At 36.3% G+C, this 27196-nt stretch overlaps 1 non-coding gene across 1 annotated transcript; it reads right to left on the reverse strand.

The window, feature by feature from the left end:
* Positions 1–21325: 21325 nt before the first annotated feature.
* LOC133086060 (small nucleolar RNA SNORA25) lies at positions 21326–21454 on the reverse strand. Its single transcript, XR_009699843.1, has one exon. It is a non-coding gene; the product is annotated as a small nucleolar RNA SNORA25 (small nucleolar RNA).
* Between the last annotated feature and the right edge of the window lie 5742 nt (positions 21455–27196).

The raw sequence follows: 27196 nt of genomic DNA on the forward strand, positions 1-27196 counted from the left end.
GGAAAGAATGGAGGCAGGATGGCTTGCTGACTCGCTGTGCCCCTTACTGGTCCTCCTTGGGTCTCAGCATCCAGGGCTGTGTCCCCATCCGATCTGAGATTGCTTTCTCCCCTGACTTCTACTCCCTTTACTCAGAACCAGGCTCTAAGTTCATGCAGATGAAGTCCTGCTGGAAATTTGTCTATGGACTCTATCTGTCCATGGAGGGAACACCTTCTCCCTAATGGGTCCTCTGAAAATTCCAGATATACATTGTTTGCATCTTTCCATGTGCCTTGGTAGCACCTTTAGGATGAGAATTGCTTAGTCCCTAGAGTCCTCTTCCTCTCTGCTGAGTGTCTGTATTTGTAGCTTTGCTTTAATACCTACTGGTACTTTGACTACCCATCTTAGGCTGTTCACCTTCATCTCAGCATTATTTTATTTGTATTAATTTTTTTAATGATTAATGGGTTCTTATAAGTGAACCTACTGAATATCTGGCTCTGTGCTAGCACTTAATGATGACTATAGAGAAGAATATGTACAGTTCATACCCTCAAATTTAGTATAAAACATAAAGCATACCCAAAAAATTTAGTACAAGGCAGAACGTACAGAAGAAGGGCCTTAACATTCTCTCCTCTTTAAATATGTTTTATGTCAAATTTAAGGAAGAGGAGGATGGCTATTAGAGATGGTTTCTGGGGAGGAGACATCATCCTTATCATCTCCCCTTAGTCTTCTTTCTCTAGAAGATTCTCTCCCCTGACTCTAATCTGACTATTGCCTGGCTGTGTCTTTGTTCTTTAAGTAGCCCAATTTTCCCTTACCAAAAAAACATTGAACTTGCCTGTCACCATCATTCAGGCCCCTTAATTCTCTGTTTAACTTCCTTTGCTTCGTTTGGCTGTCTGTAACTCTTCTTTTATTCATGCTAGAAGGTGGAGGTGGAGCTCTCAGCTCTAAGTAGGATGTTTAACAACCTGTTGGCCCTTCTGGGTTGTAAACCAATGGATAGAGACTGGAGGAACCTCATGAGACAAAGGATATTACCCTTTGTGTCATTTCAAAATGCAAGGTTTGTGATGGATTCAACTGGAGGAGTGATTTGGGCCTGAGGCTAAGGTAAGATCGTCTGCCTTTTTTTACTCCTAAGTTTAGATATTAGGAGCAGTCTTGGAGAAGGTTAAACATGAAGAGTAAGCTCCAAGCACATTCTCCTAGCCATGTAAATAGAGGTTTGAAGTTCACTTCACTACATTTGAAGGACAAGAGAAAATAGATGGGCCAGTACTTTTTCAGTGCAACCTTGCTACCTAGATGGTGAAACTCAAAGCACCTTAGTTTGTTACCACCCCTCAGCCTGCATTGTTGTTTCCAATGCTGCCCTTTGTTGGGGAGTGGAATATAAAAAGGAGGGACCACATGGAAACATGAGGATAGTGGAATATGTGTCCTAGCCTGCTGGAGCCCATCTAACTCTCTCCCATGCCTATGCACAGTGCTGCCTCTGTGTCTCTGTCAGACAAAAACATGGCTGAAACCACACCTGTTTACCTTTCATCCTGGGCCAATATGCAGCCTTATTTTAATTTTTATTCTCTATAACTCAGATATTAACTCTCTTTTCAATGGTTTACTTGGCAGATAATTATGGACCAGAATATGGCTAGCTTAATTATAAAATTGGTGTGTATGTATAAAAAATTTTCCTCAAATAGTGGTTTGGTATGTAACAGAGTTTCAGAGGGGAAGGAGCAGACACCATACCTACTTTAAAGATATCATCTCTGGAGGTATCTTATGGAACTTGATGAAATTGTGTCAAGAGCCATCCACTTGGCCTCATGCCTTGACATCCTATGGAGTGAAGGGTCAGGGAAAACAGTCATAATTTCTCATGCCTGTAGAGCCGTTTCTGGACTACAGTCCTCTTTGCTTCTTAGCCCACACATTGCTGAGGCTTTTAGATGCCCCATGTAAAGGTTTGTCTCTAATTCTGTCTACATTTCAATTTTCTCTATCTTCCTGATTCTCTGTTGTCTTCTCTCCACAACTTCTTCAACAACCTTAGTCTTCACTCTGTGACTTACTTTCTGCTTTATTTTGTTCTGTAAACTTTTTTTCTCCACACTTGAGTGTAGAATTCAGTCTTCTGTCCCTTCTAGTACCTTTGGCTTTAGCTAAGTGTTAAAATGGGCTTTCCTCTTCCTTTCTATTTTTCTTAATAAAATATCTAAGGTCTATACACCTTGCTACAATGAGCATTAATGTTTTTTCCAAAGTCCAGTACATGTGAGAAATGAATTCAATTAATTCAATTCTTCAATTAACATACTCCCCATAAAATATTCACTCTGGTGTTAATGTGCTAAAGTGACATTCACCTCCATACCATGCCTGCTTTTTGCTTTAACTGGAAGTGCCTTTGTCTAGAATTTTAAACTTTCTAAGACAATTGGCATAGCCCCCCAGTAGATTTAGTTTGTTCCCCAAATTTCTTCCTTATTTAAAAATGCCTATATGTTTAGGCATGGGTGATCATCTGAGTTTGTAAACTACCACTACCAAGAATGTATTATAATTCAAACATGATGTTTGAATTACAAGGAAAAAGAGATTCTCCTGAATCTTTGGAAACCCCTATAGTTTTTTAAAAAATTTATTTATTTAATTTATTTATTTTTGGCTGCGTTGGGTCTTCATTGCTGCACGCGGGCTTTCTCTAGTTGTGGCGAGCGGGGGCTACTCTTCATTGTGGTGCACGGGCTTCTCATTGCAGTGGCCTCTCGTTGTGGAGCATGGGCTCTAGGCGCGAGGGCTCAGTAGTTGTGGCTCGCGGGCTCTAGAGCACAGGCTCAGTACTCGTGGTGCACTGGCTTAGTTGCTCCACTGCATGTGGGATCTTCCGGACCAGGGCTTGAGCACGTGTTCCCTTCATTGGCAGGTGGATTCTTAACCACTGTGTCACCAGGGAAGTCCCAACCCCTATAGTTTTGATAGAATGTTTATAACCAGCAAGCATCTAGTAAGCTCTACTTGGGGGTGATTATCATGACTTAAAAGAATTGAATTATCATGAAAAACAAAATAACCATTGTATATAAATTATGAAAGCAGTGTTGCCAGGGACTGAGACTCATATCTTTAGATCATTTTCTTGGAAAACTATCATAATCTGTTGTTTAAAGGTATTGGTACAGTGTGCAATCCTTTCACTGGAAACTTTGAAATATGTAAGGTGTCAAGAGACTTGAAATAATATATTGGAAACCCAGCTTATAGAGCACACATTTCTGACTCATTTGGGAACAGTTTGAGTGATGGTGAAACATTAAACAGCTTTCAATGTATGATTAATTCGACCCCTCTGTGCAAATAAAGATAATAAAAATGTTTCATAAGAAATACGTGAGGCAAAAGGAACTTATTCCTACTCCTCATTGACAAACAAAGCAATGTTGCATCAGTAGTAATGCAAAAAGGTATCTTGAATCCTAATGCTTGGTGAAAGAATCCTTCATATATTTTATACCAAATATAGTTTTATAATGTGCTGTGAAAGGTAAAATGGCAGGATGTTTCTTTTCTCCACTGAGAGTTTGAAAGGTTTATGGTTCCAACTCATTAGTCAAAATTAAGTAAAGTGAGAAAAAAACAGTTTTCTGATGGAAGTTTTCAGTAAGCTTGTCAGAAAAACAGTAGTGTGCATGAGCAAGCAAGTGAAAGTTTGGCAATATAGACTTATCATTTAATGAGGAACCAAAAAAGGAACCAGAAACAAATAGAAGAACAAACAGAAAACACATTCAACCTTTGTGAACGGTCTTCACTGTTATTACTACAACACAAAAAAGTCAGCATGATATAGTAGAAAAAACCCTGAACTTGTCACAGACCTTACAAGAATATCTAAACTTTCTGGATCTAAGTTATCTCACAGAAGATAAGTCTAAACTAATTCAGTGGTTCCAAAACACATTCCTCAGATAAGTGCTAATTGATGATAAAATTCTCCTGGCTAGAAGGAGAAAAAAATTAAGGATATTAAAAAATTTTCATTCTAAGGACTGTTTTTTAATTTTATATTTTATTCTTTCTCTTTTGGGATTAAAATGTAATCGTAGCTAGTGGTTATATTGAAATCCTAACTTGAACAATGTTGACAACTCTAAGCTAATGACAAAGGTGTTTTTTTTTCTCTTAAACCTTATGTTGTTTTGATAAATGAAAAAGAAAATTAGAAAACTCAAGATTGTAGGATTTCTATGTGGTTTCCTGCAACCTCTAACTTTGTATGTACTGTGAACTCTTATGAAAGCAATTGCTACAAGTAATATTATCTACAATTTAAGCAACATTTTGGGCAATACTTTCAAAAGTCATTGTAGGGGTAGCTGAGGTAATGGAAACTGTTGGAATCTGAAACTCTCCCCAGCTCCCCACAATTAAATGGATCAACAAGAAGATAAGTTAAAACCACACAAGTCTTATGCCTTTAGAGTACCTGGAATACAAAGGGCACTAAAACTTCAAGTTACCTGTAAATAGAAATGTAAACACTAATTTTCAGTAGAACTGTGTTTTAAGTTTCTGCCCCAAACCTTTGTAAAACAGCTATCTGGGAAAACTGTATGGAAGAAAGAAGAGAGGATAGTGCTATGAAATCACTTCTAGAAAGAGAAAGTCCTAGATTTTCACACTTAAAAATGACAGTAATATATGTCCATGCCACTCACTACCAAACATAAAATAGATAGCTAGTGGGAAGCAGCCGCATAGCACAGGGAGATCAGCTCGGTGCTTTGTGACCATCTAGAGGGGTGGGATAGGGAGGGTGGGAGGGAGGGAGATGCAAGAGGGAAGAGATATGGGAACATATGTATATGTATAACTGATTCACTTTGTTATAAAGCAGAAACCAACACACCATTGTAAAGCAATTATACTCCAGTAAAGATGTTAAAAAAAATGACAGTAATGAAAAAAAGGAGTCATAGGAGATCAGAGCACTGACACAGGGAAGGGATTTAAAGTGTATGCTGGGATTTAGGAAGAAGTCTTAGAAAGGGAAATACTTTAGGAGAAAAGGAGAATAAAAGTGAGGAAGTCATCCTTTGGAAACTGACTGGAAAAGGAAAAAAAAAAAAGAAAAAACAAGAGGGAAATTTCAAACCCTGCCAGACAACACTAAAAAATGGAAGGACAAAAAAGTCCTTCTCCCTGACTCCCACAAAAAGGCCACATGTTAAAGAAAGTGCTACACTGACTGAGGGAATGCATTCTTGAACTAGACATCTTATAAATCACCCCAAATGCTAGCTCTGTCCATGCAATGCAGAGATGCAAGCCATCTTATCTATACAAAGCTATTTAATAAAAAAAAATAGAAAATGAGAATAAAAACCTTTGAGCTGATGATAAATTTCCCACAAAGCCAACCATGAAACAGAAAACAAAAGTATCATAATATTCCAAACGGAATTAAATAGCCACAAACACATGCGAAGTAACACAAATCAGAAATTCAAAATTTACTAACAGAAATGGATAGTAAATAAAAAGAAATAAGAATTGATTGGCATCAGTAAATAAAATAGTGAAGTAAAAATGTCAGCAATGACTAAATTGTAGTGCCCAGAAAAGAATTGATTGAACTGAAAATTTTACAAAGGGCATTGAATGAAGCCATCAAAAATAGCCACTAGAATGAACATGAGAGGAAAAAAATAAAGTGTATCAGAAAGAAAGTGGTTGAAATGGATGTCAGGTAAATGAAATCCAACATATGTGTAATTGGAATCTATGAAATAGAAAAAAACAAACAAAACTATAAATCAAAGAAAGTTTCCAGAAATAAAGGACCCAAATTTATTTATTGAAAGTATCTATGAGGGAACCTTGGAAAATTTATCTTGAACAATCAACTCTAAGATATATCCTGTTAAAATCATTAGACTTTAAAGACTCAGAAAAAATTCTCAGGGTCTTCAGGAAAAAAAGAGCAAGTGACTTAAAAAGCCAAGAGAATTATACTTGCATTAGACTTCTCAAAAGCAATAAATAAGGGAATAATGGAGCAGTATTTTCAAGAAACAAGGAAGAAAAATGTAAACAATAGATTTTACATTTAAAAAACCTGTCCTTCAAGTGTCAAGACTATAGAAAAACAGTTGGGAAAACAAGGACTCTGATAATTTGCTGGTGAGAATAAAAGTTTATACTACTCTTAGGCACAATTTGGCAACAGTTAAGAAAACTAAATATGTATGTGTCATTTGATATAGCAATCCTGCTTGTAGGAAACTATTCCAAAGAGACGCATACAGTAGTATACACACAATGCATATGCTCAAGTACATTTACTACAGCGTTATGTGTAATTGAAAAATATTAGGAACAATATAAATACCAACAGATAGGAGAGTATTTAATCTATGGTACTTTAACACAATGTAGTATCACAGGAGTATAAAAAGAATGAGGGAGATTCCTATGAACTTATATAGAGTGATTTCCAAGATGTATTGTTAGGTGAAACAGTGTAAAAGAGTATATCTAGGATGCCAACTTTTGTGTATGAGAGAAAAGGAAGTGGCAGATACATATATATCTACTTATTTTTGTAAAGACAGTCAAAGGAAGAAAAAATAAATAATAAAATTGTTTACCTGCATTGCATGTATGGGAATGAGGTGGAAAAGATGGAGAAGGGAGTGTTATTTCTTTAAGCATATCTTTAAGGCCGAGAGAATCATACCTAAATTAGACTTCTCAGAAGCAACAAACAAAGTAAGGGAATAATGGAGCAGCACTGTCAAGAAACACAGAAGAAAAGTATAAACAAAAGATTGGTATGCTAACACATATATACGGAATCTAAAAAAAAAAAGGTTCTGAAGAACCTAAGGGCAGGATAGGAATAAAGACACAGACATAGAGAATGGACTTGAGGACACGGGGATGGGGAAGTGTAAGCTGGGACGAAGTGAGAGAGTGGCATGGACATATATACACTACCAAATGTAAAATAGATAGCTAGTGGGAAGCAGCCACATAGCACAGGGAGATCAGCTCAATGCTTTGTGACCACCTAGAGGGGTGGGATAGGGAGGATGGGAGGGAGACGCAAGAGGGAGGGGATATGGGGATATATGTATATGTATAGCTGATTCACTTTGTTATACAGCAGACACTGACACACCATTGTAAATCAATTATACTCCAATAAAGATGTTAAAAAAAAAAAGATTGGAACATGTTAGTGTCTTTCACATGTAGAAAAAACCACACACACACACACACAAGAAAACAAACCTCAATGGGGATGAAGAAAAGGATTCCCCATAATGAAAGACAAACAGTTACCCCCAACTATACTCCAAATTAACAACAGAAAAAGATAACTTCAGAAGAGTCTTTTGACAGTATACTCTCAAACTAAAGACAAAATAAATGATAATCAGATATACTGAACTCTGAAAAGTAATTTTATTTTTGTAGTCATATGGCTTAACAATTTTAAAATTACTTTCCGTGTATAATATATAAGTAAATATATTTAAGGTAATGGGTGCCATATGTCTCATTCTGGGGGAAAGGAGTTAAAAATTTAGAAAAAGGGAAGATTTGAATGAAGCGTAGTGATGGATTTTAAGTACAGCTATCAGTATGGATTCATAATGTGTGTGTTCATGCTTGTTCATACATGTGTGTGTACATAAATTGATTTCCTAACACTTCTGTTAAGATGTCCTAGAAGCAATGACATATCAGCAGTGATGATCACATGTAATGACCAGGTCTTGGTTTCGAAATATCATTCTCCAGTAAAAAGAGCCATTTCTTCTTGGAGACATAGCTGATTTCAGAGCTGAGGGATGGAAAGTACAATATAAACTTAAGACATCTTGCTGTGCAAAAGAAAATATTGCTCAAAGTATTATGGGGACAACTTGAGCATCAAAATGATTAATGATCATAATGGACTATATCCCATTGAGCAAAATAAAAATTTGTTTGTCCACACTGATATACATTTACAAAAGAAAGACATGGGGGAGGAGACGTTTTTCTTTGCAGCAAAATGTCAACTTATAATGGTTATTTTTACCTCTATAGTAATAATTGATTCAAGCAAGAATCATCAGTGCTGTTGAAGAAAATGATTTCCACAAAATATACACCTAATTCTGTATTAATTACAAAGGGAAAAATAGTAGCTTTGCATAGGGGAAGCCCGGCAGACCCAACCTTAACCAAATAATTAGTTACCATCTGCTCAAATGGGACAAACTGACATCATGTACCTCCTGATAGGTCTTGAGAAAGGCAAAACATAACTTCAGTTTCATACCTTACCAAACATGCATAAGCTGAACATAAGCATGAGAAAACATCAGAATTGAAGGACATTCTATAAATTAACTGGCCTACAAACATCACTGTTTTTTCTTTTCAAAAACATCAAGGTCATGAATGAAAAGCAAACGAGTGAACTCTTCCTGATGAAAGACACTAAAGAGAGATGATGACTAAATGCAATGTGTGATCTTGAATCAGGTTTTTCCCCCCCCCCCATTAAGTGATCTATAAAGAATAGTACTGTGAAAATTAGTAAAATTTGAATAAGGCTGGTAGTTAGATAAGAGTATTATATCAATTTTAATTCTTGATTTTGATTACACTGTGTTTATGTAAGAGAATATCTTTTTCTTAGGAAATGCACACTACAGCACTTATGAACAAAGGACTTCAGGTCTGCTATTTACTTTCATATATAGTTCAGAAAAAAATGTGAAGAAGGAGAGAGGTAAAGGTAGTAAAATGTTAACAGCGGGTAATCTTGGTAAAGGGTAAATGGAAATTCTTTGAAGTCTTAAAACTTTTATTCAAGTTTGAAATTATTTCAAAATGAAAAGTAAAAAAAAACAAAAAAAAACCAAAAACCCTTAAAACTAAAGCAAAAAGTCAATGCATATATCTTTAGTACTTATGCTTACAAATTACAGTATCTTTTAACCATTTTAATTACAATAGCCTTAAATAATTAGAAAATACCATATCAGTAATATATATATAATTATATATATACACATATATACATATTTAGAAGCCTAGAATGTGAAAATGAATAAGATAGCAATAGATGATATAGATAGCAGTATCTATATTATGTATCTACTGATAAATTATCATTTGAACAACCTCTGTGTTTCTCCCTTCTCCTGCCTTTTTTGATTATTGATCAGTTTCCAGTGGTTGTTAGAAAAAGTAAAAAATAATTTGTTCATGTGCTACCCAGTGCATAAAGAGAACTCTGAACTTTATACTTTCAAATGAGAGAAAGAAGATTGGTGTGTGTGTGTGTGTGTTATTTTGGGCCAATATTTTAACTTCAGCTTGTTTTCCTTTTATTGTTCAAATTATTCTTTACTGTTATTACTGTTATATATAGTCCATTTTTGTATTTACTGACATTTATGATATTTTTTGCTCACCATTTCTTCTCCAATTTCAGTTCTTCTTTTAGAGTTTAATAATTTTGTTTTTCTTGAAATACATATTTAGTAATTCCTTTAGTAAGAATCTGTTGTTGCTGAACTCTTTTTTGTTTGTCTGAAAAATGTTAATTTTGCTATCCTTCATTACTGGTTAAGCAGTTATAGAATTTGTGGTTAACAGTAATTTTCTCTCAACACCTTTAAGATACATTTTGTCATCATTTTGCAGATACTATATGTATCTTTCTATATTTTACTTAGTGTAATTATGGATTTTCTGTAGATCTACCATCTTTGTCTCTGTTTCCTTTTATGAGACTTCTTTGTCTTTGGTGGTCTGCATTTTCAGTATGATAGATATAGTTAGGTATAGATTTCTTGTTGTTCATTTTACTTTAGATTTGTGATTCATAGCAGAGGATTTACACGTTTCACTAAAGGATAAAAATTTCTCAGGGAATATCTCTTCAAAATATTCGCCATTTACTGTATTCTCTCTTTCAGGAACTCTAATAACTACTGGTACTCTTTCTCATTCTGTCCACCATTGTCTCCTACATTTTCTTTCAAGATTTCAGTCTCTATCTCGATATCTCTGTGCTTCATTCTAGGCAATTTCTTCACCTATATATAAACCAGGTAATCAAAGTGTGGTCTGTGGACCAATGCTGGTTTATGGTTTGTTTGTCCATGAGATAAATAGAGAAAACAAGAGTAAGCAATTGGAAAGTTTTATAGCCGTTTGACATTGTTGTGACATTATTGTTGTTATTACTTTAAATAAATATATCAGCCTGAAATAGTGTGCAATTTAAAAAGTACTGCTTTACTACAGTCTGAAGTGCACAGCTGCTTATACACATACACATATTTGTATGTGTGTTTATTTCCTGAACTGTCATTGGGATTATCTTCTTCAGAAAAAAAGGTTTAGGTATTAAAACTTCTTTGTATCTTCTCTATTTAAAACTCTTCTCTGTCACTTCATTTTGCTTATTTTTCTCATCTCTCTTGTCCTCTTTTTAATAGTGTCTGATCTGCTTTATGTTGTTTCCAACGTATTTGTTTCTATAAGAGTTGTGAGTTTTCCCTCCAATCGTATTTCTGACCTCAGCATGTTTTTTTTTTTTCTTGCTGTGGTCTTTATCACTTATTTCCATAACTATTATGCATCTGTTGAGCTATTTTTAAGGAGGTAATTATTACAGTACTTCTAATTCAGTTGCTCTCTTTGATTTTTGTTTCCTCTATGACAATTTCTTTTTACTATGATTTTCTTTTATTCATTTTTCTTATTCTTTACTCCAAACATTAAAATAAAATTGTGATGTGCTTATATAGCTCTAGTGCTGGTTCTTTTTCACTTATTACTCATCTTTGAATGAGATGAATTCTTTCTGCAGTACCTATTTGCAAGAGGTTCATGCTGAGAAAGAGCCATCATTATGTTTTAGGCTGGCCACCAGAAGTCTTCCTTGTTCATAACAAAAGTTCTTATAATACATTGCATATGTAAGTGGGATTTTTTGGCCTTCACTTCTCTCTAGTCATCAAGATTTGGAAGCTATGGGATCTGACAGACATGGCACAGATCAAATCCTTGCTGTTAAACTCCAGGTATTATTGGTTTTGCCTTTTGGGTGTTCCATATATTTGAAGATGTGATCTCTGACACCATTCTCTGAGAGTGCAGCCTGAGATGTCCTCTCATAATCGTTTTGCATGCTTGCTTGACTTTAGGGCATTTGGAAGGTCTTTGATATATTCTGTTTTTGAGGTTGACTTACCTAGTTTCATCAAAAATTGTTTCCATTTGTGTTTATTGTTAAACTTGTTTTGCGGTGATGTTTGAAAGGAAATCACCACCATTTTATAGGTAGAAATCTCATATTTTATTTTCTTTTAAATGTGATTTTTATGATAACTTCAGATAAATAACTAGAAAAGGATTCATTTTGTAAAAATTTAGAGTACATCACATTTGTTAAGATTTCAGTTGTATAATACAACATACCTATTGCTTTTTTTTTTTTTAAACTCCCTCTGGGTAGAAGTGATATTTCTATTACATTTTTATGGATGCTTCATTTCCTAGTAAGCTAGAAAAGTGTGCCTTTTACATTAACACAAGAATTGGATTTGCCAGCAAAATCATACCTAAGAGGCAAACAATTTGATTGGCTTGAATATCTCACCACTATTGTTAGCTCATTGTTTTGAGTAACAAAGCTCTGTAAGTTTTCCCTTAGATTTATATATTTCCTACATATATCACAAGTCTGCTTGCGCTCAAAGCATTATGCTAACTAGGGCCTGTGAAGATTACAAAGAAATGAAGACTGGTTGTCACCTAGTTCGGCAACTGGCATAATTATGGCAAAGACCTGTGAGGTTTGTCAGATTAGGAAAGTATGGTGTGGGTGTATAAGGATTCTCTAGGGGGGATGTGACACCTTCCCATGATACAAGATTCTAGTACCATAAAGTTGGATGATAGGGCATTTGACCCTTATATGAATACTGGGGGATCACAAAAAGTCTAGATTCAGATTCCCATGTATTTATTGAGCGTTTATTACATACTTGAGGTTTTCACATCGATAACCTTATTTAATAAATATAGTAACCCTTAAGGTAAATGCTGTTACTCTCACTTTATGAATGAAAAAAAATGAAAGGCAAGGAAGTCATACGGTTTTCACAAAGTTACACAGGCCAGTTCTTGGAAGAGCTGGGATTGGACCTAAATTTTTAAACTTCTACACCAGGGTTCCTTCCACTCTCTCATTCTGCTTCTAGGTGTATGGTTTCCTGCTATACAATAATTCTTTTTCCTTTCTTTTTTTTATTGAATAAATTTGATATGTAACATTGTGTAAGTTTAGGGTATATAACATGTTACTTTGATACACTTATATATTGTAATATGATTGTTGATGTATCAGTATTTATCATTTTATATAATTATAATACAATATTGTCCATATTCATTGTACCGTGCATTAGATCTCCATGGCTTATTTACTACTAATTACAAGTTTGTACCCTTGAACACCATCTCTCTTACCCCTTCTCACCCCCAATAACCACCATTTTACTTTGTTTTTGTCAAATATTAGTCAACAATATACACTGGAGTTTAATTATGGGCTCTTAATTGTGTACCATTTGTCTATGTGTCTATTTTTGTGCCAGTACCATACTATATTGATTTGTATGGCTTTTTAGCATAGTTTGAAATCTGGAAGTGTGATACCTCTGGCTTCGTTCTTTTTTCTCAGTATTGCTTTGGCTATTTGGTGTCTGCTGTGGTTTCACACAAATTTTAGAATTGTTTCTTTTATTTCTGTGAAGAATGCCTTTGGTATTTTGATGGCGATTGCATTAAATCTATAGATGGCTCTGGGTAGTACAGCCATTTTAACAATATTAATTCTTCTGATTCATGAAAATGGTATATCTTTCCATTTGTCTGTGTCTTTTTCCATTGCTGTCAGCAAAGTTCTGTAGTTTTTATTGTACAGATCTTTCACTTTCTTGGTTAAATTTATTCCGAAGTATTTTATTGTTTTTGATACTATTGTGAATGAGATGGTTTTCCTTATTTTTCAGATGCCTTATTATTAGTGTAAAGGAGTGCAATTAATTTCTGTTTGTTTATTTTGTATCCTGTCACTTTCCTGAAATCTTTATTAATTCTAACAGTTTTTTGACTTTGGGATTGTTTGGGACTTATATGTATAAGATTATATCATTAGCAAATGATGACAGTTTTACTTCTTTCCCTTTAATTTGGATGTGTTTAAATCTTTCATCTTGCCTAATTGCTCTAGGTAAGACTTCCAGTACTATATTGAATAGGAGTGGTGAGAGTGGGTATTCTCGCAGTGTTCCTGATCTTTAGGGAAACACTTTCTGTTTCTCTCCATTGAGTATTATGTTAGCTGTGGGTTTGTCATATATGGCCTTTATTATGTTGAGGTATGTTCCTTCTATACCCAGTTTGTTAAGGGCTTTTATCATGAAACGATGTTGTACTTTGTCAAGTGCTTTTTCTGTATCTGTTGAAATGATCATGTGATTTTTATCTTTTATTGATTTGATGAATTACATTTATTGATTTGCATATGTTGAACCATCCTTGCATCCCAGAGATAAATCCAACATGCTGTATAATCCTTTTAATGCATTCTTGAACTTTCTTTGCTAATATTTTATTGAGAATATTTGCATTTATATTTATCAGGGATATTGAGCTATAATTTTCCTTTCTTTTGGTATCCTTATCTGATTTGGGTACCAAAGTGATGCTAACTTCGTCAAATGAGTTTAGAAGTATTCCCTCCTCTTTGGTATTTTGGAAAAGACTTTGAGGAGGATTAGTGTTCATTCTTCTTTAAATGTTTGGTTGAATTCTTCAGTGAAACTGCCTGGTCCCAGAGTTTCCTTTGTTGGGAGTTTTTTGATTACTGATTCAATCTCTCTACTTGTTATTGTCTGTTTAGATTTTCTATTTCTTGCTGACTCAGTCTTGGTAGGTTGTATATTTCTAGAAATGTATCCATTTCTTCTAGGCTATGTAATTTGTTGGCATATAATTGTTCATGTTACTCTCATAATCCTATGTATTTTTGTAGTATCAGTTGTAGTGTCTCTTTCATTTCTAATTTTATTTAATATTTGAGTCTTCCCTCTTTTTTTCTTAACTAGCTAAAGGTTTGTCAATTTTTTCTTTTTGAAGAACTGTTTCTTAGTTTTGTTGATCCTTTCTATTGTTTTTCTGGTCTCGATTTCATTTATTTCCACTCTGATTCTTACTGTTTAACTTCTTTCTGCCAACTTTGGGGTTAACTATTCATCATTTTCTAGCTTCTTGAGGTGTAAAGTTAGGTTGTTTATTTGAGATGTTTCTAATTTCTTAACATATGCATTTTATTGTTATAAATTTTCCTTTCAGAACTGCTTTCACTGCATCCCATAATATTTGATATGTTGTGTTTTCCTTTTCATCTCTTTTGAGATACTTTTTAATTTCCCTTTTGATTTATTCTTTGAGACAATGGCTGTTTAGAAGTGTGTTGCTTAGTTTCCAAATATTTATGTATATTCTCACTTTCCTCTTGTTGCTGATTTCTTGTTTCATACCACTGGGGTCAAAGAAAATAGTTGCTATGATTTCAAACTTCTTCAATTTGCTATGATTTGTTTTGTGGCTTATCATGCTATATATCCTGGAGAATGTTCCATGTGCACTTGAAGAATGTGTATTCTGTGACTGTTAGATGAAATATTTTTAAAATTTTATTTATTTTATTTATTTTTGTTTTTGGCTGTGCTGGGTCTTTGTTGCTGTGTGTGGGCTTTCTCTAGTTGCAGCGAGTGGGGGCTACTCTTCGTTGCAGTGTGCAGGCTTCTCATTGCAGTGGCTTCTCTTGTTTCAGAGCACAGGCTCTAGGCACACAGGCTTCAGTAATTGTGGCATGCGGACTCAGTAGTTGTGGCTCTTGGGCTCTAAAGTTCAGGCTCAGTAGTTGTGGCGTGCGGGCTTAGTTGCTACACGGCATGTGGGTCTTCCCAGACCAGGGCTCGAACCTGTGTCCCCTGCATTGACAGGCGGACTCTTAACCACTGCAACACCAGGGAAGCCTTAGATGAAATATTTTGTATATGTCTGTTAAGTTTGTTTGTTTTACAGTGTGGTTTGATTAGAACATTTTCTTGTTAATTTTCTGTAATGATGAGTTAGCTACCAATTGCTGATAGTGGGGTTTTGAATTTCCCTACAATTATTATATTGTTGTCTATTTCTCCCTTATGATCTGTTATTAATTACTTAATATATTTTGGTGCTCACGTGTTAAGAGCATATATGTTTACAATTGTTATGTCTTCTTAATATATTTACCCCTTAATGTAATTGCCTTATATGTCTCTTGTTATTCTTCTTGGCTTGATGCCTTTGTCTGATACAAGTATGGCTATACCTGTAGCTTTTTCACTTCCATTTACTTGGAATATCATCTTTCATACTTTCACTTGGAACCTATGTGTGTCTTCAGAGCTTAAGTGAACTTTCTGTGGGCAGCACATTATTGGGTCTTGTTTGTTTATCTGTCCAGCCACTCTTTGCCTTTTGCTGCAGTCAATCCATTTACATTTTTGGTGATTATTGATATGTAAGGATTTACTACTGTCATTTTATCTTTTGCCTTCTGGCTATTTTTTGTCTCCTTTTCCCCCCCCACCCAGTTGTCTATCTTTGTAAGTTTGTGGTTTTCCATGGTGATTTGCTTAGTCTCCCCCTTTTTTATGTTTTGTGTTTCTGCTCTAGATTTTTGCTTCCATCAGTTTTATATAAAATTTTTCAGATAAAATATTCCTTTTTCTGCTAATAGAAATTTATCTTCATTTGCCTATAAAGCTTCAATCCTTTTATTCTTCTCCTTTTATATATTGATGTCACAAATTATTTTATGTTGTGATTTTTCTTGTTATAGTAGCTATAGTTATTTTTAATGCTCTTTTTAAAAAACTTTTATGCCATAGTTAAGAGTTTAATATACTGTTTTAAAAAAGAGTCATAGTATTCTGTTTTCCATCTCAGAGTTTTGTGTACTTTAATCTTTCTGTTTCAGCTTAAAGAACTTCTTTCAACACTTTTTGTAAGGCAGGTCTAGTGATGGTGAGCTCCCTCAGCTCTTGTCTTTCTGGGAAAGGCTTTATTTCTCCTGCATTTCTTTTTATTTTAAATTTTTATTGGAGTATAGTCGATTTACAATATTGTGTTAGTTTCAGATGTACAGCAAAGTGAATCTGTTAATACATATACATATATGCACTCTTTTTTAGATTCTTTTCCCATATAGGCCATTACAGAGTATTGAGTAGAGTTCCCTGTGCTATACAGTAGGTCCTTATTTTGTATCTATTTTACATATAGTAGTGTGTATATGTCAATCCCAATCTTCCAATTTATCCCTCCCCCCACTTACCCCTTGGTAACCATAAGTATATTTTCTACATCTGTAACTCTATTTCTGTTTTGTAGATAAGTTCATTTGTACCTTTTTTTTTTGTAGATTCCACATATAAGCGATATCATATGATATTTGTCTTTGTCTGACTTATTTCACTCAGTATGACAGTCTCTAGGTCCATCCATGTTGCTGCAAATGGCATTATTTCATTCTATTTTATGGCTGAGTAATATTCCATTGTATATATATACCACATCTTCTTTATCCATTCCTTTGTCGATGGACATTTAGGTTGCTTCCATGTCTTGGCTATTGTAAATAGTGCTGCAATGAACATTAGGGTGCATATATATTTTCGAATTATGGTTTTCTCTGGATATATGCCCAGGAGTGGGATTGCTGGATCATATGGTAGCTCTATTTTCAGTTTTTTAAGGAACCTCCATACTGTTGTCTGTAGTGGCTCTACCAGTTTGCATTCCCACCAAGAGTGTATGAGGGTTTCCTTTTCTCCACACCCTCTCCAGCATTTATATTTGTAGATTTGTTTGATGATGGCCATTCTGACTGGTGTGAGGTGATACCTCATTGTAGTTTTGATTTACATTTCTCTAATAATTAGTGATGTTGAGCATCTTTTCATGTGCTTTTAAACCATCTGTATGTCTTCTTTGGAGAAATGTCTATTTAGATCTTCTGCCCATTTTTTTGATTGGGTTGTTTGTTTTTCTGATATTGAACTGCATGAGCTGTTTGTATATTTTGGAGATTAATCTCTTGTTGGTTGCTTCATTTGCAGATATTTTCTCCCATTCTGAGGGTTGTCGTTTTGTCTTATTTATGGTTTCCCTTGCTGTGCAAAAGCTTTTAAGTTTCATTAGGTCCCATTTGTTTACTTTTGTTTTTATTTTCATTACTCTAGCAGGTGGATTGAAAAAGATCTTGCTGTGATTTATGTCAGAGAGTGTTTGGTCTGGGTTTTCCTCTAAGAGTTTTATAGTGTCCAGCCTTACATTTAGGTCTTTAATCCATTTTGAGTTTATTTTTGTATATGGTGTTAGGGTGTGTTCTGATTTCATTTTACATGTAGCTGTCTAGTTTTCCCAGTACCACATATCAAAGAGACTGTCTTTTCTCTGTTGTATATTTTTGCCTCCTTTGTCATAGATTAGTTGACCATAGGTAAGTGGGTTTATCTCTGGACTTTCTATCCTGTTCCATTGATCTATGTTTCTGTTTTTGTGCCAGCACCATATTGTTTTGATGACTGTAGCTTTGTAGGAGTATAGTCTGAAGTCAGGGAGCCTGACTCCTCCAGCTCCGTTTTTCTTTCTCAAGATTGCTTTGGCTCTTCAGGGTCTTTTGTGTTTCCATACAAATTGCAAACTTTTTCTTTCTAATTCTGTGAAAAATGCCACTGGTAATTTGATAGGGATTGCATTGAATTTATAGATTGCTTTGGGTAGTATAGTCCTTTTCACAATATTGATTCCTCTCATCCAAGAATATGGTATATCTCTCTATCTGTTTGTGTCATCTTTTATTTCTTTCATCACTATCTTATAGTTTTCTGAGTACAGGTCTTTCACCTCCTTAGGTAGGTTTATTCCTAGGTATTTTATTATTTTTGATGGGATGGTAAATGGGATTGTTTCCTTGATTTCTCTTTCTGGTCTTTTGTTGTTAGTGATAAGAATGCAAAAGATTTCTGTGTATTAATTTTGTATACTGCAACTTTCCCCAAATTCATTGATGAGCTCTAGTCATTTTCTGGTAGCATCTTTAGGGTGTTCTGTGTATAGTATCGTATCATCTGCAAACAGTGATAATTTTACTTCTTCTTTTCCAATTTGGATTCCTTTCATTTCTTTTTCTTCTCTGTTAGCCATGGCTAGGGCTTCCAAAACTATGTTGAATAGTAGTGGTGAGAGTGGTGATCCTTGTTTTCTTCCTGATCTTAGAGGAAATGCTTTCAGTTTTTCACCATTGTGAATGATGTTTGCTGTGGGTTTTTCATATATGGCCTTTAATATGTTGAGGTATGTTCCCTCTCTGCCCATTTTCTGGAGAGTTTTTATCATAAACTGGTGTTGAATTTTCTTAAAAGCTTTTTCTGCATCTATTGAGATGATCATATGGTCTTTATTCTTCAATTTGTTGATGTATCACACTGATTGGTTTGTGGATATTGAAAAAATCCCTGCATCCCTGGGATAAATCTCACTTGAACATGGTGTATGATCCTTTTAATGTGTTGTTTGAATCAGTTGCATTTCTGAAGGATGACTTTCCTGGCTAGAGTATCTTTGGTTGGCATTTGTTACCTTTCAATATTTTGAATATGTGAATCCATTCTCTCCTGGCTTATAGGGTTTCTGCTGAGAAATCTGCTGATAGTTGAATGTGGGCATATCTTTGTAGGTTACTGGGTTTTTTCCCTCACTGCCTTTAAAATTCTTTCTTTATTGTTGACAGTTTTAGTATGCATTTTGGAGAAGAGATAGAAAGATACCTCTTTTTGCATTGAGATATAAGGTGTTCTATTAGCTTTGTGGACATGTGTATCCAGTTCCTTCCCCAGATTTGGTAAGTTCTCAGTTATTATTTCTTTGAATATGCTCTCTGCTCCATTCTCTCTCTCTTCTCCTTCTGGAATACCCATTATTCTTATGCTGGCACTTATAATGGAGACAGATAGTTCTTATAGGGTTTCTTCACTTAAAAAAATCTTAGTTTTCTCTCTTCTTCCACCTGAATCATTTCTATATGTCTATCCTTGAGCTCACTAATTCTCTCTTCCATATAATCTGCTCTATTTCCAGTGCATTCTAATGCATTGGAAAGTTCTTCAGTTCCAGATCTTCTGTTAGGTCTTATTTAGAATTTCATTCTCTTTGGTAAAATACTCATTCTGTTAATTTTATTCCTGAGATCACTGTATTGCCTTCCTGAGTTTTCTTGTAGCTTGTAGCTTCTTGAATTTCTTCATAACAGCTATTTTAAGTTCTTAGTCAGTTAGACCACAGTATTGCATGTCTTTGGGTTTGGGAAAATTGTCCTTTTCTTTTGGTGATACTGTATTACCATGATTTTTCATGCTTGATAAGTGTCTCTGCCACCACATTTGAAGTCTGCTGTATGATTCTTACACCAAATGTGCTCTTGACTTAGTTCGGTTTCCATTAGTTTTACATCAAACTTTAACTTTATGACTCCCAGCTTTTGTCTGATCCCCAGCGATGGCAGAGACCTCAACAATGTGCTGAAGTTAACTGACTGAACCTCTCCCAAAAACGCTATAGAGGGTTGGGAAATGAGACTTTTTCCCTATTAAAACTTGATGTGCCTGGGGCTGCCTAGATTATTATTCTTTTCTTCAGTCCCTTAATAGCTTTTAAAAATTGTGTGCATGAACAAATAAACCTTTGAGGCACTGAGGACATTTTTTAGAAATAAAAAAAATATGAGGCTATCACATTTTGAACATACAGGTACCACACAGTACCAAGAGAATGGCAACTCAGGAGATGGGCAGATGGGATAATTGTATGATTCTCAATAATAGAACCCAGGGAAGAAGACCCTGTTGAAGAAAATAAAAGCATAAGTGATGGAGCTTTTTGCCTTTTATATCCTCTAGTTCTAGAGTTCCAGAGGTTACTTTTAATTTTAATTGCCCTTATATAAGGAAGATAGTCTTTCATTACTTTCTCCCTGTTTATTAGCCTATGTGACTTTTGACATAAAAGGTTGGAAGGACAATGTAGGGATGTTAAATGTATAGTGACAGGACCCTGTTTTTCCTCCTTCAGGCTCCTCCAGAGTGGTCACTGCCTCACCATGTTTATGCAATATGAATCATCAGCATTTAGGGAGTATGTTTGAAAGTGTAGGAGGTATTTGTTGGCATAGAGAAGAAAACCACATTGCTTGGGCAATTATATTGCACTACACCCTCTTCATTCCACGTGTATCTATCTGGGCAGCGGAAACCAAATTCTTCTCCCACTTCGCTTTGAGTAAGCTTTCTAGAAGCTTGAAGGTCTCTCAACATTTTAAAATTGTTTGAGATCTAAGAGTTACCAACAAGGAAACATGTTTATAAACATAAGGCCATGGCCTTCATGTAACCTTTCTATGGCAAAGAAAAAATTATGGGAGAAAACAGAGGAGACTTAAGGAATTGACCTGACTACAACAAAATTTTCTGGGCAGTATGGATGCTACTTGACAGATTCAAGTTTTGTTTTTAACCAGACACCGTACCCGTTTTGTTCTTTGCTTTCTCTCTTACACAGAAAGCCTTTAACCTGGGATTTTAGGGTATTCTTTTTATGAGACCAAAGTCACCTATAATTTTTTTATTGAATTTTGAGTTATTTATTTACTTGCCCACATCACCAATCATGGCTTATTGTGGGTGAACTGTCATGATTATGAGTGGCTACATTTTAAAAAATTTAATTAATTAATTTTCTTTATTTTTTTGGCTGTGTCGGGTCTTAGTTGTGGCATGCAGGATCTTCGCTGAGGCATCCCTCCCTTCGTTGAGGGATCTTTCGTTGCGGTGGGTGTGCTTCTCTCTCTAGCTGTGGTGTGCGGGTTTTCTCTCTCTAGTTGTGGTGCGTGGGCTCCAGGGCGCATGGGCTCTGTATTTGTTGTGCGTGGGCTCCAGGGCATGTGGGCTCTGTAGTGTGTGGCACGTGGGCTCTCTTTGAGGCATGCAAGTTCAGTTGTTGTGGCACGCGGGCTTAGTTGCCCTGCAGCGTGTGGGATCTTAGTTCCCCAACCAGGGATCAAACCCACGTCCTCTGCATTAGAAGGAGGATTCTTTACCACTGGGCCACCAGGGAAGTCCTGAGTGGCTACATCTTTTTAGGAGCACATAGCACTATTAAGTGACTGTGGCATCCTCAAGAGAACTTCAATCTCTGGTCATAGTGTTAAGAGGTCCTTGTTTCACAGCTCCACAAACCCACTTGGAAATGGCCTTCATCTATAATATTTAATTGAGGCCTATATAAGGCTGCTGGTAAAAATATTAAATTCTCATGCCGGATGCTGACAAGGTGAAGGTGACAAAGCATCCACTTCCTGGCACCCTCAAGTCCTTCAGACTGCTGGAATCACTCTTCCATGAAATATATGACTAGAGTGGACTGAGCCCCTATTCCACATGTTGTAGGAAATCCAGCTTCTTCCCCAAGATCTAGAAGGAGCTTCAGGAGTTTTGTTTCTCCTGGCCATCTTTTGCTCTGGTCTTCTCCATCCAGGCATCCCCTGACCTCTATATGTTTCTTACTTCTGTGACTGCTGTCCTGTTTCTATGCTGTCTTGGTCAAATTGAGCATTGGTTCTATTGCTTCATTTCCTTATAGTACCACCTACTGTAAGGCTGTCATGTGCAGCTAACCTGGGATGGGATCACTGATGAATGCACCATACTGATTAATGCATAATCAGATAATAAGCTTAATGCATAATCAGATAATAAGCTTGTTGTCTGGTTAACAAACAACAAGTTTGTATATCATAATTAATAAGGCTAAGGGAATTCTTAACATGTTTCCTGGAATGTATACATTAATTTTATTTTAATATATACTTACGAGTAAAATTGCTCTTCATCCAATTTAGTCTTCTCAATATCTCTCTGAATTGGGTAGGAAATAAGGGAGATATTATTAAAATGCAGATTCTGTCTTAGTAAGTCTGGGGTAGGCCTAAGGTTCTGCATTTGTATAGAGACCACAGGTGATGCTGATGCTGCCTGACAATGGACTATGCTTTGAGCTGGAATTATTAACACAATATTATTTACATAAATTCAAAAACACACAACAGTGATACCCATTTTTTTGTAATCCATATGTCATGGTTCACTTTGTGTCACCTTGGCTAAGGTAGTCAGTTTGGTCATATACTAGTCTAGATGTTTCTGTGAAGATATTTGTGAAAGTGATTAACACTTAAAATCAGTTATCTGGAGGTAAATCAGATTATCCTCCATAATGTGGGTGGGCCTCATCCAATCAGTTGAAGGCCTTAAGAGCAAAGACAGATTTCCTGAAGAAGAAGAAATTCTTCTTCAGGTTTGAAACATAGAAAACATGCCTGACCTTTTAGTCTGTAGATTTTGGGCTCCAGATTATAACATCAACTGTTACCTGAGTTTCCAGCCTGCTGACTTGCCTACTGATTGCAGCCTTGCCAGCTTCCACAATTGCGTGAGCAAGTTCTCTAAAATCTCAGCCTGCCCCCCACTGAGCTCGTGCTCTTGCCCTTGCTCATTTTCCCTCCCTCTCTCTCTGTCTCTCTCTGTCTCTCTCTGTCTCTCGCCACACCCCCCCCCACACACACACACGGTCTCCTCCTATTAGTTCTGTTTTCCTGAGGAATCTTGACTAATACAACACACAAAGAACATTAAAACAGAATGTAAAGGTTGCCTGGGAGGTGAGAGATGGGAAATGGGAATGTGGTGAGAGAATGCAGATAAATAAGAACTTTGCATGGATCAGTGATGAAAATATGCCATAAACTGGGAATCATTAACACAACTTCTAAACCTTGAGGTTTAACAAAAGAGAGAATTAATAGTGAACATACCATTAGAAGCAAAAAGGGGTTGAACCTAAAGCATAGGCAGAAGATTGGTTTTAGGTAAAAGGGGTTGCTCATCTACTCTAATAGGAGAAAGAACAGGATGGATGATGCCCCACTTTGCTCCTGTGGCTCCCATTTTCATAGCTTCTACAAGATGGAAGTTGGAAGCCCATTATTGTCTGGAGACCTGAACAACATAAAGAGAGGGAAGAAAGCCATTACTGGCAGCTGTGCAATTCTAGATGGCATTGAAAGCCGGACATAGCTAACAGAAGGAAAGGAGGCTGGATGCAGAAGGTGACTGATATTTTATGAGCTGAGATGCAACACTGGTGAAGAAAATACAAAGTGATGCTAGAGGAAAGTCTACACACCAAGTATTGAGGGAGTGGGGCTCAGGAAGAACCCTTATTTAGACAAATGATATTTGTGTGGTGGTCTGAAAACCCAAACCAATTACCCCTCTTACTGGGACAAAGGACACATATGGTCAAGTATTTTTATTCAAAGGTGAGAGGTCTAAGGGAAAATGTCAGCTTTCCCATAATTGAGCTAGACAGTTTTATCCACACTTTACAGATGAAAAGATTTCTTAGCTTTATAGAGTCAGTGACAAAACTAGTATCTGACATTAAGTCCATTGTTCTAAGAGTGTGAGCTCTGAAATTAAGCAGACCTGGGTTCAAACCCTTGGCTTTGCCACTTACTAGGGATGGTCTTGAACAATCTTTCTATGTTTTAGCCTTTTTATCTACAGCAAAGGTATGGAAATAGTTACATCCTTATAAAATTGTTTTTTGAGAACAAAATGAATTCACCCTTGCAAAGTGCCTTGCTTTGCTTAGACGTGTGCTTACCACACAGTGACTTAATGCCTGCTAGTAAGCAGTGTTTAATGCCTGCTATTTCTTAATATTAGCTATTAGACACAGTGATCTCAATATCCAAAAACATGAATTGTTTTTTCCAAGTGTGACCCTTTGAGTTCTTGCCTCATCTGCTAGTGACCAATGACAAGCTTTTGTTTAGTGAGATGTGTGACCCATGATAACAGTTAAGAACAAAGCTCTTGTCCTTAATAGACTAAATTTTAGAATCCTTAAATACTTGACCTCTTAGAAAATAAAAAGGAAGATAATATCTGTTTCATGGTTTTTTTTTTCCCCCTAAGGGTTTCAATTAAAAGTACTTCCATCAAGCAAAGCATTATTACATTATGAGTAATGCATTACCCCTTTTCAGAGACAAAAAAGATGCAAGGGACCAAAAAGCACACTTTTTACTCCTCAGAATAGTTACTAGTTATGTTGAAGGAATATTTATTTTTGATCTCAGTTAATCTATATTTTTTCCTGTATTATGTCTGTGGATGTTTTTGTCTGAACCAGTATTTTAAAATTACTTCTCTATCAGTTGGGTAAATAGAAGGATGTCATCCCCTCCCTTATTTTCTACTAAGCTTCTTGGTTTCCATTTAAGACGGTTTTCACCCATGTTATTATGGGTTGAATTGTGTCTCCCCCCAAATTGATTTGTTGAAGTCCAGCATGTACTGTTACAAACCAAACTTGGGTCCACTTGCCTATGCACAGTGAAGCCAATCTACTGACACTGGGTTGTGGTGAAGGAAAGTGCAGCGTTTATTGTAAAGTGCCAGATGTGGAGTCCAGAGCATCTAATTCTCAAAAAACCTGAACTCCCTGATGGGTTTCAGAAAAGCACTTTTAAAGGCCAGGTGAGGGAGGGGAGTCACAGGGCATGTGATCAGCTTGTGCACAATTCTCTGATTGGTTGATGGTGAGGTAACAGGGTGGTGTCATAGGGGTTAACATTATCCATCCTCAGGCTCCAGTAGGTCTGGAGGCTAAGGGGCTCATGGTCAGCAAGTAGTTAACTTCTTCCAATTGGTGGAGGTTTTAGCATCTGTTAAAACAACATAGGAAATGTGCATCGGATACCGTTATCTAGGTACTTCAGAGAGAAGCTAAAGATTCTGTGATTGCCATGTGACTTTTTTGGAGGTGATGGATATCTTCATTACTTTGATTGTGGTGATGATATCACAGGTGTATGCATATGTTAAACTCATCAAATTGTATGCATTAAACGTGTGCAATTTTTATTGTATATCAATTATATTTTAAAACTGTTAAAATCAGTATAAATAGAGAATGAAAATAAAATGTCAGGGCAGAATTTACTTAAGTATTCTATAGGAATTACAGTCAAGTTTTCAACAGCTCAGTAGTAAACATGAAGGACTGTGGGGCGTGTCTTAGCTATACTAAGGCTGTGGCTTATTCCCATCTGAATGACTTTTCTTTTGGAAGGACGTTAAGCAGTGTCCATTGACATTTCATGAGATTCCTCAGCACTTCATGAAACCAGATATGGAGATGAGAATCATTCTGTGTGTGCATTAAAAAAAAAAAAAAAACAGTGTAAGAGTTTAAATGCATAATCAATCTCTAGAAAGATACACAAGCACCTGATAACAACAGCTCCTTAGGGGCTGGTAACTGGGTGACTGGGGGCAGCGGAGAGAGGATAACTTTTCATTTGTGAAATTTACAGATATAGGACACAGGAGATAGGGTCTTTATACAGGTAATCAAGTTAAAATGACATCATTAGGGTAGACTCTCATCCAATATGACTGATGTTCTTATATCAAGGGGACATTTAGTGACAGATACAGACAGATCACCATGTAAAGATGAAGCCAGAGATAAGAGTGATACTTCTGCAAGCCAAGGAATGCCAAGGATTTCCAGCAAACCACCAGAAGCTAAGGGGCAAGCATGAAACGGGTTCTTCCTCAGAGCCTTCAGAAGGAACAAACTGTTAACACCTTGACCTTGGACTTCTAGCCTCCCAAACTGTGAAACAATAAATTTCTGTTGCTTCAGCTCCAGCCAGTATGTGTTGCTTTGTCACAGTAACCCTAGCAAGGCCATACAATCTGTATGCAGTGGTCTGGGAGAGGGCATTTTTAGCAGAAGGTCCAGACTTGTTATGTTCCAGCTCTGTCATAGACTAGCTGGGCGACCTTAAGCAACTTAACAACTTTGAAATTGTTTCCTTACATTGTTAGTGACCTAACAAACAGTCATCTTCACTGTTGTAGCTTCTTTGCTAGCAGAAATTACACTAGAGTGTGAGAATCCTGATACTTGCTTTCCCAGCCCCCATTATGGTCTGAGGGACACAAGGAAAAGTTGTCTGGGGATGGCTTTCTTCCTTCTTAAAATGAAAACAAGAAAGGAAACAGCTTTCTTCTTTCTTTCCTGTCAGACATTATTTCTACCTGTGATGCCTGAAACTGTGGCTCCCATCTTGTCACATGAGATTAACAGTCAACACACTGGAGGTGACAGGACAGAAAGAGGGGAAACTGTTGCTTCTCACTGACATCACAGAAACTGAACCCAACCTGGACTTGCCTCACCCCAGACTTCCTGGACTTGCCAAGCTCTGTTCTAAGTGCTTTGCAGGGATTAACCCTTTTTACATTTGCAGCAATCCTAGGGTGGAGATACCATTATTTTCCCATCTTAAAACTGAGGAAGCTGAAGCATAAAATGCTTGAAGTAAATTGTCCACAGCTGCCCACACACCTAACAACAGAGCAAGGATTTAAAAACCACCATTCTGTCTCCAGAGCCTGCCCTATTAACCACCACACCAAAACTATGTAAACCACTCTTTTTTTAAAAAAGATTATTTTATTATTTATTTATTTATTTTTGGCTGTGTGGGGTCTTAGTTGTGGCACGCGGTATCTTTCATTGCAGTATGCGGGCTCTTCGTTGTAGCGCGCTGGCTTCCCTCTAGTTGGGGCTTGCGGATTTTCTCTTTAGTTGTGGTGCATGGGCTCTGTAGTCTGTGGCACATGGGCTCTAGTTGAGGTGCACGAGCTCAGTAGTTGTGGTGCGCAGGCTTAGTTGCCCCACGGCATGTGGGATCTTAGTTCCCTGGTCAGGGAACCTGCGTCCCCTGCATTGGAAGGCAGATTCTTTACCATTGGACCACCAGAGAAGTCCCTGTAAACCACTCTTGTTGGGAATTCTTTTTTTTTTTTAATAGATCTTTATTGCTTCACAATACTGTGTTAGCTTCTGTTGTACA

This window comes from Eubalaena glacialis, chromosome 2, assembly GCF_028564815.1.
Source record: "Eubalaena glacialis isolate mEubGla1 chromosome 2, mEubGla1.1.hap2.+ XY, whole genome shotgun sequence".
Classification (NCBI taxonomy): domain Eukaryota; kingdom Metazoa; phylum Chordata; class Mammalia; order Artiodactyla; family Balaenidae; genus Eubalaena; species Eubalaena glacialis.